Genomic DNA, 10,285 nt, shown 5'->3' with positions numbered 1-10,285 from the left:
GTAGCTGGGATGCACTTCCAAATACTAGCAAATATAGATCTTGAGAAAAGAACTAGCCAAGATTTAAATAGGTCCCAAAGACTATTTGGCAGAGGTAAAGACATTTGAAGCTTACTATTTTTTTCCTTTTTGTGTAGAAATCTTAAATACATTCTTAGTGAGTTGAAAATTACACATTTATTTTCTTTCATAACCTAAATATAGAAAGAAAATAAGAACAATGGCTATAAATGAGATGTATTATTAATGATATCAATGAATATAATCAAATTTTTAAATACTAAGCATAAATGCATTCAAATATGTACTTTTTGTTTTCAAAATCTATGATTATGTTTCAATAGAAATTAGAGAGTAAAATTCTCTCTCTCTCTCTCTCTCTCTCTCTCTCTCTCTCTCTCTCTCTCTCTCTCTCTCTCTCTCTCTCTCTCTCTCTCTCTCTCTCTCTCTCTCTCTCTCTCTCTCTGTGTGTGTGTGTGTGTGTGTGTGTGTGTGTGTGTGTGTGTGTGCGTGCGTGCGTGTGCGTGCGCGTACACACACATACAAAATAAGGGTCGTACCTTGAATTATAATTAAAATAAAACTTAATAAATATGTAAGACATTGCAATATATTAACATGACAAGGATATGACATAAATCTATATCAAATGAACATATTCCTATCTTCAAAATAAATTACCTCAAGCCTTTAATAAATTGTATATTGAAACCTAAATATAGACAATAAATTTAATTGAAGCATATTTGTAGCATAGAAAAAATGTGAGATTCATATGTCATGATCAAAATCAGGAACAATAGTAGGGAATAAATTTTCAAATACATGAAAACAAACTAATACACTGAAATAACCTAGAGATTTATTATCCTCTATCACTTGATTATAGAGAATTTATAAATCTTTTTATACTTGAAATTTTTTTTCATAATAATAGTACCCCATAAATTATTAATATTACATGATGATGGGATCAATGAGATTTTTTTTGACTTGATTCCTCATATCTTTACTAGAAATGCTAAATCCATCTCTCTCTTTGTAGAAAAGTAGAGCAAACCTTAATGTGTCATAAGAAATATCCATGATGCATGTTGGGATCTTATTATGTTTGAAAAGCTCCATGTTCAATTCTTTCATATGTCCATCTAACATAGAGTTGATGGACTTCAATGCATCTTCCTCACTAGATTCTAAGTGATCTCTAATATAACATGCTATGGATGAAGCAATTTCTCCTCGAGCTGCCTCGGCCTTCAAAAATTGTTTAGTTTAGTTTTCATTATGATAATGATTAAATCTTCTTAAAAAAATAACTTTATAGTTTCTCTATAAATAAAAATACTATATTTTGATTGGTACAATATTACATACCTTGAATGTTCGAATATCACCTCTTAATCACACAGCCAGTCCCAAAAGGTCATTGAACCTTGATGGATAATTAATTTTTTGAAGATAGTCTTCTAAAATTTTATCTACTGTTAATAGTGCTTGCAATATAGCTATACAAGAGACTGCACTCTCTACTCTATTTTTTAAGTATGTACTTAAATTTGGTATATGTCTAGTAGAAAGCCACTTAGCTTTTTTCCACACAGAATCTAAATAACCATCCCACTGCAATAAAATGTAATTTATTGAAAATCCAACCATATAAATTAATCTTAATAATTGAGTACATTAACCTAATCAATACTAACCTGATTTTCAAAATAACCATATTAAGGAAAATGTATGCACTCTTTAAAAAACTCTTTTGATATACTCTATTATAAAGAAATGTGCATTGTAATTAAATAAAAAATACATAGTGAGTTGTACTTAACATACATATAAGAAACAGGTGTGTGTCATTACTCGATGAATGGAAGAAATGGAAAATAGAGAAGTAAAAAAAAAATTTATTTTAATTAATTTTGAAATAAATTGCAATAAATCAATTTTAGTAATAATTGATATTTAAAAAATAGTACACATATTTTATATATAGTGTATTCAATAGTTTTATTCTGATTTTCTTGAAAATAAAATGAAAAATATACACCTTGAAAACAAAGTAGTATTATAAACAAATAATTTTTTGAAGGAATTGATGACAAGCATCTAATATAAAGAGTATTTATTTATACCGCATTTCGAGCATGGTGGAGAGTGTCTCTATCTTGAATCTTGTGTGCCTCATGTACACTTTCATTAATTGCATCATAAAGTGCATGGTATGCAATTTTCATATATTTTGGAAGGTGATCTATAGGAGGGGAATCCCACCTAAACCAAATGTCAATACTTTGTATTAATAATATTTTATAAAATAAAAAAATTTAAACAAATAGTTCATAAATAAATTCATACCTATTAAAGGTGACACTAAAAAGTTCAAGTTCATCAAGTGTTCCATACGTGTCATAAATATCATCTATAACTATTCCAAGGGTATAGAATTTTGCAAAGGCAATTCTAAAAGATAAATATTTAGGTTCAACTGTAATTGCACATGCCGAAAAGATATATTCCACATGTCTATGTCTACAAAACTCCAATGTATATAATTTTGACTCCTTCCACCATCTAAACATGATAAACACAAATAAATTTCATAAATAAAAGATATAAATAAAATAGTCCACCAACTACATAAAAATACAATGTAAAATTATAAAATAAAATAAAAATGTTTTATAAGCATAGAAAAAAGTAATCTTACAAATTTGTAAACATTATTTTGTAGATATATATGCATATCCTAATTCAAATATTCAATTCAAGATGAAAGATTCAAACAACCCTATACTAATAAAATGATTAAGTGTTATCAATTTTAAAAGTAGTTTAAATATCATTCAATCAACTTACCTATTGATCATTTGAAGTTCCTCTCGATACAATGATTGCATAATATTAAAATCCAATTTAGCTAGATATAAAATCTTCTGATTATCCTTGTTCCTGAAAATTAGTCATTGAAAGTAAAAATATGTAAGAATATTACTCTAGTCTATTTGGTTGCAGGAATAGAAATACAAGAATTGGAATTTTTATTCTGAAATAGTTATTTTGGAATAGAAAATGAGGATACATGTTCCTATTGTTATTCAAAATTAAAAATAGTTTAGTTACTTGAGCCATGAGCTATTTTCTCCATATATATCCATATAATTCCTTGCTTCCAATCTTGGCAAATTGGTGTGCCAACCATTCTCTAAGTTATGTGATATCTGTGCACGATATTGTTTGCATTAGAGTTTAAACAAAATAACTTTCCTATATTTCCTACATTCTAACATTCTAACAGAAACAAGCATCATTATAACGGAAAACATAGCATCTTTTCTTTTTCAATGACCACCAGCATCATTACTACCTCTTGTAGAAGATTGGCACTAAAAGTGGGAGTCTTTTTCAGGATTTGGTTAAAGTACATAGTAGAAAAGTCTTTAGCTTCGTCCGTTATTTTCTCCTCTGGGAACGCAATCAATGAAACTTGAAACAAGCTTACTATACTCTTTATCTCCTCCTCTGATTGAGTGGGGCAATGAAAGAACTTTCCATCTTTTTCTTTGAACTTTTCTAATACATCTACCATTACATCATATCTACTTAAAATAATAATAGTAATAAAAAACATTAAGTTGCATGGTGATGTGGAAATAAAGTCGTATATTTTCAACCAGAAACAAAAAATAGTTTCATATAATAAAGTAGAGTAAAGCCTTTCATATAATAAAGTATAGTAAAGCCTATCATACCTATAGAAATGGGATATCTGTGGAGTCGAAGGATTCAGAGTCATCATCATGCACTCGATAGAAGTAGAGGCTCATTTCATACTAGCCACATAATACTGCTTGGAACTCGGTAACCATTGGTGACTTGGTAGATATAGTGTCACTTGGTAGAAGCTAATTTTTTTGTTTACCTTGCTATGTGCAGTGAACATTGAGTCCTTCAATTACCTTCCTGTGCTTGGTGAACACTGAGTTCTTCATTTACCTTCCTGTGCTCAGTGAACACTGAGTTCTTTATTTACCTTCTTTTGCTCGATCAACACTAAGTTTTTCATTTACCTTCCTGTGCTCAGTGAACACTGAGTTCTTCATTTACCTTGCTTTTCTTGGTAAACATAGAGTTCTTCATTTACCTTGCTTTTCTTGGTAAACACAGAGTTCTTCATTTACCTTGCTTTTCTCAGTAAACATTGTTGAACTGCCCATTCACTGGGTATACTTTGGAATGCTTGGTAAGAACTATTTACCTACTGAACTTATAAGGTAACCACTGAATGCTTGGTATACACTGTAGACTAAGTGATGAGTTCAGTAAGCATTCAGAATTGAATAAGTGTTTGCACTAATGACAAATATATCATAATTCCAACAACAACACATCTGCAATTTAAACCATTGAAAAGATCGGGTAGGAAACCAATGAAAGTATGAGTTGCACTTCCTCAAATCCACTGATGCAATTATTGATGGAAAATTAGTAAAACTGAAAGATATTTCACCTCTTATCAAATTGCAAGGATACAGAAAGTGTGCTTATGGGAGACGAGAAGCTATGTAGGAAGAATAGGGTGATTGCTTCTCCAACTCTGTATGCCAGTGGAATTTGTCAACACGTGACAAACACCAGAATTTTAAAAATATTGCATGATCAAATCAACATAATAAAACTATTTTCTCCATTATTATCATGAACAAGAATCCACAAAAATAACACACTTCAACAAGAATAACTACACTCAGAATGAGAGCACCAAGAGCATATATTATTGCATCAGAATAGCAGCCTAGAATACATGTTACATTCCTTAATTTATAAGAAATTATCTGTACAATTTGTGTTGAGAGTGAGAGATCTCTTCATGGAAAAATTATGCTTAAAACTAATAAAACAAATCTATTTATGTACAAACTTGCTCCCTAAATGGTGCTAAAATATGACTCCACCCTTGTTTATATCAATTAATAACTACATGAACCTTTACATATTTAAAAAAAAAGAAAGAAGTAGTGGATAAGAAGAAGGAAGCTAAAAGAGGATCTAGGAGTCATTGCAAGATCTAAAAATGGAAGCTTGGCCTTCTCTTAATGTTTCTATGAGTTAAACTGTCGTCAAAATGTGATTCTAATGCATGGAAAGCTCTAAATTTGGAACTGGAAATTAACTGTTGGTGTACCTTTGACTACTTAAATTTTTCTGGTGCACCTCAAAAGTAGTACACCTAGGAAGCAACACACCTATGCAGCAGGTTCAAAAATCCAAAATTTTCCCAAGTGTTAAAACTAAACTTCTAACTTCTAGGTTTTCTTCCCCTTTATACCAAAGTGATGTTTGGATGTTTTCTCTTGAATTTCTCTATAGTCTCCATCACTTGGAAAGGTTCTAGTGAATCTAAAGACTCATATTTATTCCCAACTATTTTCCAATAGTTAGTGATATCCATTCGAGTTTCTACAAAATCATCAAGTCTAGCATCAAGTCTCAACAATACCTCTTCAATCTTAATTTTTTATTTAATATCTTCATCAGAAAAAGCATCTTCAAAAGTTCTTCAGAATTGTTCAACTACTACTTGTACTGACTTAAGCTTTATCTTTGACTCATCTTCAAAAATATCAAGGGAAATGGCATCATAATACATCTCTGCATCCAAAATTTGCTGTTGAGACTAGCTCTTTAACTTCTAAATATCTTCATGAAGTCCTTCCATGACCTTATTTTTGGCAGTGATCTTCTCGATTATTCATAATTGGTCTATCAAATATCTTATCCTGATTGTACAAGGGATCTAAGACCTCTTGAGTGTCTTGTTGATCGATCTTTACTAGGATCTTTATCTTCGAGGCACTTCCTGGCAGATATAAAGTCATCCTACAATAATCCCTAATTCAAATATCATAGTCATCTATCATGTTCATCCAATGATACTCTATTGCATCTTCATGAATAAATTGTTTTCCTGCCAAAAGTTTAATTTTGAAAATATTTTCAAAGAATGGGTGAGGGGAGCTGTAATCTTCTATGGGATATTGATCCCATTCTATATCAAAGGTCATGATACCCTACTTCCACTCAACTTCAAATGGACCTATAGTGATAGGCCATACCTAGGTCTTCTTATGTTGTTTCCTTACTTTGTCATATGCAAATGTGATTTATCTTGCAATCTCTAGTAAAATGAGCCTATCCAATGGATATCTCGAGAGTTTCTTCGAATTCAACATTGTACTTACTACCCTTAGTTATGTGAATTTTTTGAATTGGATTTAATAGGCACCCATCTCTGCAATCCTTGCTACTGCCTCTACTAACATCCTCTTGGGATAATCACCTTGAAAGAACTAGATGATTGCAAAAGTGAAAGCATCATTCAATATTTTGTATTCCTTGCTCTGATCTCAGAGATTCTTCTTTTCCAACTAGTGATATACCACATAAGGTTAGGCATTAGCATCTTGCATGCTTCCCTTCTTATACAATCCTAGATAGTTGGTTGTCCTTGCTACAAGTAAATATACTAAGTATGATGTCATGTAAAACTTGGGGTTGGCTTTAACTCCTACCAAGTGCTCATCTAAGTTTTCACTTAGGTATTGTGGCCCAATCAATTGGCATTTTAGCTATTTTGATGGTCTTGACAAAATGTACCATTCATATATTCGTGTGCTTGACTACTAGTAGACCCATAACCCTGCTTAGAAGCATAATGGTGTATTCAATATCATCCTTCATGTATCCTTTGGTCATATCAACCTTGCCTACTCTCCTTCCCACCTGTGTTCTGTCAATCAAGAATGATGATTTTATGATCTCTTTAGTTTCCTTTTCATGTTCCATATACCATATTTTGGCTTGATGTTAAGTAATTTTCACATATTGATCCACTCTCAAAAGATGGAAGACTTTCTCAATGTTCCTTGTTCTTAAGTCCAAGATTATCTCCCTTGTTATACTCTTCACAACTCTTTCTTTTGAAACATAGTTGTCTTTTAAGTCCATGATCAACTCTGAAGATTGCACTGATGTGGGATGTGAGGCTACATTAAGCAAGGCTAATCTAATAAGTTTTGAGACTATCATAGACATCTCCTTCAGCTTGTTGCAAAGTACTAGGAATGCATACCAATCTATATGTCCCAACTCAGTATCTCTAACCTTTGAATGTGCATCCTAAAAGCATGATTTCATTGGTGGACCTTGAAATTTGAAAACAACTAGTTTTGGAGCCATCATCTTTGCAAGAAAGAATGAGGAGGAAGCCATTTTATCTACACAAATTGTAAATATAATACTCCTAAGAGGTGAAAATTAAACCCAAGCAAAACCCTAATTGCTAAAAAACTAGACCCAGAAAACCAAAACCCTTGCAAAACTAGTTAAATCACCCATTTAACTCTATTTGTTCAATTTAACACATATGTGCACTTTGATAGGTGCACTAGGTGCACTAAATGACTCAAGAGTAATTATTAAGCATAGTTGCACATGTACACATTTACACACCAAGATAGGGTGCACATATGCACATGTGTGTTACTTTGCACATTTCATGTGCAAAGGGACTAAAGGTTTTGCAAGGTTAAGGGTGCACACTAGCGCATGTTGATGGGGTGCGTATGTGTGCACCATTACTCATGGTTAGGTTGAACAATTTTAAATGGTGTTATATGCACACCTTATCTAGGTGCACATATGCTCACCATTATAAGTTCATTATTTCAATTTTGTGAAAGGCATGCACCTATGTACCATGGGTAGGTGTGCACATGTGCACCTTTCCCTAAGGAATTAGTGTTTCTTAAGTTTTTAAAGATGAAAATAAAGGTGTGGAACCTAGAATAGGTGTAGAGGTGTGCACCTTTCTTATGGTTTTGACCATGCTTTGTGTAGGAGAGGAGGAATTTAGCACACTTAGATAGTTGTGGAGGTACACTTGTAAATACCCTATAGAGAAAAGTGAACAAGGGGAGGGGCGGTCTTGAGTATTTGTATACCTGAGACCATGCACACCTCTATGAATGTGTGCACCTACATAGATGTGCACCTCCAAAGTGTATTCATTTGCACTTTCGTACCCATGATAGGTGCACATGTGTGCTAGGTGCACTAGTGTGTGCCTTAACCTTTTAAACACATTTCTTGTCCAAATTACTTAAATTAGACAATTGGGTTTTTCAAGAAGGGTTCCAGGAAAGACATAAAATCTAGGTAGAGTCACGAATATGACCTAAACCCCATTCTAGGGGTCTAGGAAAGAAAAAAAATTACTACGGGGTCCCCATTTCTAGCAGAAATGGGTCATGCATCGTGAAATGATAACAAGATTTTAGTTGAGGAGATAGGAGAGAAGCTTTCTTTTCAATAGATGGAAGAGATTCAAGTGGAGAAATGACATCATCAAATCAGATCTACGATTTTTTCCACTTCTATATCTTACTTCTTTCTCTCATTGTAGAGGGTTCATTCCTAGATGTTTGAGAAAGTTCTCTATACAATGCAGTAATTGTCAAATTATAGTTTCATGGTGAATCTTGTCTCTTAAATCCGAGTTGTGCAGTTCATTGTGATTTGTGGATAAAGAACCCAAATCTCAATTACAATTTATTTAGGGTTTTATGTCATTGTATTTTTTCTATTGATTCATGGAATCATGTAAATGTTAAGTGTATTTTGACTAGGTTGTATGTCTCATGGAAGGATCTTGATGAGTAGAAGATTCATTGAGAAAAATGATGTCTCATTTATAAATTAAATGGATAGATCTTCAATATCATGATGTATGTTTTGTTTTGAGTAACACCTAATGGATAGGGAAGTGATCTTAGGTGGGGAATTGTATACTCTTGTTTTTTCATATCTGGGTTATGTTGAAATGTAAATAAAATATCAAAATCCATTTCCCTTTAATCTTTTGTAGAGCTAAATCGATAGCCCGCACTTTTCTTGTGAATGAATAGGTTTTTGAATTAATTAATGAAAACATTTGTTATTGCATGAGTATAGAAGCATTTTGGGTTTTAATCTACTTTATTTATATTAAGGTCTATATTTTAGCACTGGACATATGGATGAATCTAAGGTCTACCCACCTAGGTCTTGTAGAGCCTAAAGTGTAGAAGGAGTATGGTTTTATAATTGGTTTGGGTTCTAATAAAAGTACATCCATCATAGGAGTTATCTTACCTAAGATGTATTGTGTTTCTGCTACATGGTTATTCAAACATTGTTAAATCAAAAGCCAGCACCTTAGAGAGTAAGAGTCCTATGGTCCTTGGTCAGAGTCTACTAAGGTTTGTGTTTTAGCACTAGACATATGGATGAATCTAAGGTCTACCCACCTAGGTCTTGTAGAGCCTAAAGTGTAGAGGGAGTATTGCCTTATAATTGGTTTGGGTTCTAATAAAAGTGCATCCATCCTAGGAGTTATCTTCCCTAAGATGTATTGTGTTTCAACTACATGGTTATTCAAACATTGTTAAATCAAAAGCCAAAACCTTAGAGATTAGGAGTCCTATGGTCCTTGGTCAAAGTCTACTAAGGTTTTTGTTTTAGCACTGGACATATGGATGAATCTAAGGTCTCCCCACCTAGGTCTTGTAGAGCCTAAAGTGTAGAAGGAGTATGGCCTTATAATTGGTTTGGGTTCTAATAAAAGTGCATGCATCATAAGAGTTATCTTCGCTAGGATGTAGTGTGTTTCAACTACATGGTTATTCAAACATTGTTAAATTAAAAGCCAACACCTTAGAGAGTAGGAGTCCAATGGTCCTTGGTTAGAGTCCATTGGTGACCATACCTTCACAGCTATCTATGTGTTTTTTCTTATGAGCTCCTAAGGTAAATTTGGGGGTGCAAATGCATACCTCTACAAGCTTCATATGGTGTCATAGGCGCAAATTATGAAATTAGTTGACTAAACACTTTGTTCATCACCCAAAAGTAGCATGTGCACCTTCACACATGGTCTACTTTGCATGTGTCGAAATCAATACTATAGGACCACAATGTGCACCTTTCTCACTATGCACATATGCACTTTAAAGGCTTGTTGTCAATTTTTACATTCTTCTATAAACTTTTCTCATTTTTTCCCAATTTGGTCATGTCAACTAGTGTCTTTTGAGTCTTTTGACATTGATATAGTGATGCATGTCTCCTATGTTGGTCAAAATGACATCCTCATCATCCTCTATTATAATAAAGATCACACCATCTAGTTGCCTTTAAGTTTCAGGTTGCCGCAAAGAAATCACAATTTGTAGACAAGCATTCTGATCTC

At 32.9% G+C, this 10,285-nt stretch overlaps 1 pseudogene; it reads right to left on the bottom strand.

Moving 5' to 3' along the window:
- Window positions 1–957: 957 nt before the first annotated feature.
- On the bottom strand, window positions 958–3,940 carry LOC149577206 (alpha pinene synthase, chloroplastic-like; annotated as a pseudogene).
- Between the last annotated feature and the right edge of the window lie 6,345 nt (window positions 3,941–10,285).

Source organism: Cupressus sempervirens, chromosome 1 (assembly GCF_028749045.1).
Source record: "Cupressus sempervirens isolate cs-2001-9-10 chromosome 1, ASM2874904v1, whole genome shotgun sequence".
In the NCBI taxonomy this organism is placed as follows: domain Eukaryota; kingdom Viridiplantae; phylum Streptophyta; class Pinopsida; order Cupressales; family Cupressaceae; genus Cupressus; species Cupressus sempervirens.
The sequence above is the reverse complement of the archived record's forward strand: the minus strand, read 5'-3'. Positions and strand labels throughout refer to the sequence as shown.